This window comes from Aplysia californica, unplaced genomic scaffold (assembly GCF_000002075.1).
Source record: "Aplysia californica isolate F4 #8 unplaced genomic scaffold, AplCal3.0 scaffold00269, whole genome shotgun sequence".
NCBI lineage: Eukaryota > Metazoa > Mollusca > Gastropoda > Aplysiida > Aplysiidae > Aplysia > Aplysia californica.
In genome coordinates, this window is record NW_004797539.1 from 711,437 (window position 1) to 713,835 (window position 2,399).

The window sequence follows — 2,399 nt, forward strand, 5'->3', positions numbered from 1 at the left end:
TATATATAATATAATGTAAGATATGCCATGAAATGGTTTCGCACACGAATCTCAGCTTGAGCCCGCCAAGGACACGTTCAGCTGCTGTGCAACGAGCGAGGTGAGGAGAAATTGTAGTGCGGTCAAAAATTCATGGCGCAACTTTTTGTTAAATCATATTTCTTCAACCATCGAACATGACTCTCCAGCTTTTGCACAATGACATGTATCAATAATTTGTCTTCACAGATCAATATTTTTGCAAACACCTGTTAGCTGTTTGCTATAAGATTCCTTAATAGATTCCAATTAAACACCCCAGGGGGTGGTTTCTACAGCTTTTAGATTTAAAAGGTTTACATCTGGGACAATATCGCTTTTAATTTTAAAAGCAAGTACCACTTTGTCTGTTCTAATCGTAACATTATGCTTACTCAATGCATGTTTCGAGTACTTTTAGTGCAAAAAAATAAAATGCTCACTTTAAAATGTATTTCTTGTAACAGGTTTTGCTACTTAAAAGTGTAATAGGTGAGCTGTGACGTAAGCCATGCGTATGCAAAATGTGTGTGAGAAGCGGGAAGTGCTATGAACAATCAATTTTCCGTGTGACGGAGATTTATAGTATTTTATATAAATTTATGAAGAAAAGTTTTGTTATCAAGCTTCCATTGTTGTGGAAAAATATGATTGAGTTAGGACAAATTAATACAAACTGCAGTGCAAACTATGAGTGACACTGGTTCACCCGTTAAATAGATGTTTGAGGATAAGGTGCAACACGAATTTTTTTATCGCACTATAATGAGAAGTTGTTTTCATTTCCCAGCGTGTCATCCCTAGCAAAAGGATCATAAACACATACTCGTGTACTTCGTTATTATACGATATGTGAAAAAAGCACCAAAACCTGTGACTATTTGAGTACACGACTATAGATAGTCTAGATATATAGTACTTTGTTTGGGGGGGGGGGGGTGTAGAATTATCAGAATGTATATCATTTGGTGTCCTGTTTACATAATTTGGAGTTCAATAATTATTTTTAAAAAGGTAAAAATTCAAAAGGTGGGTCCCTGACATTTAAAGCACGTTAATTACGACGAAACTTACCCAAAAAGGGCTGTTCTGTGTTCCTTTTTCAAAATCTATTTATACTTAACGAAAACTGGTTTATTGGGCTACTTTAATTGATATAGGATAGCTGGTAAGGATAGTTAATGGGTCACTACGCCCACGGCTAAAAAAGTTCAATGGAGCGTTCACAAAGCAACCCACATAACAGGCCGTAGACAAAGCAACCAATATATATACATATATATGCATACGTATCGGATATAATGACATAATCTATCGCGTATTACAAGCTCATGAAGTTTTTTTTTTTCTATGCGGGTGCGCAAGCCTTCACAAGTAAATTAAAATCGGAATGTACAGTAAAGGCGTCAAATGAAAAACAGCTTGCATGAAAAGGTGCATTTTAGAAGTTGAGTTTCCATCCAGCCATGAGTGGTATGGTATTTAGAGGTCGGTTTTCCAGTTAACATGTTGGGGTTGTAAGTTGACATGGAAGGGTGATGTGCGAAAACTGGAATCAATTGTATTTGTAACTTTTAAAATATTAATTGAAATTGGCTTACTGGTTATTATAAGTTATCTGATCCACAGCAAAGATTGTAGTCCATAACATAGTCCACTTTTCTGTGTAAGATGTACATGTAGTTGTATCAGTTGTATAGCTGTAAATTATCAAGACGAGATAAAAGAAGATAAATAAAATATTAAGCCCATTTTTGAAATGTGTTTACGTGCTTTAATTTTAAAAAATAACATTCAGACAGACTCCCCCCACCCAAAAAATAACAACAACAACAACAACAACAACAACAACAACAACAACAACAACAACAACAACAACCAAATAAGCAAAATCAAAAGACAACCCCCCAAAAAAAAACAAAAAAACAACAACAACAACAAAAAACAACAACAAACAAACAAGCAAAAAACACACACATATAAACAGGCCAGCTGAAGTTTGGGGAGATTTTCTATCTTTGCACGGGTAAAACATCGTGCAAGATACGAATAATTAATAAATTTTTTATTAATCTCAATAATAATGTAACCCTGTGTGCCTGGTGATGAGAACGAAGGAGGGAAAGATGAAGTTTAAAAAAAGCAGAACAAACAAACAGGGTATAAAAACAAAACAAAAACTAAAGCATAAACTGTCGTAATACTTTGGCAAAGACAGGCTTTAAACAAAAGGAAACCATAATACATGAATATTTCCGAAACCTTTGATAGTGAGAGCCATTTCTCTGTTTCCGTTTGGAACGTGCAAGTCAAAGAGAGGACATACATACTGAAACATTCTATAATATTATACAAACGCACACACACACACACACACACAC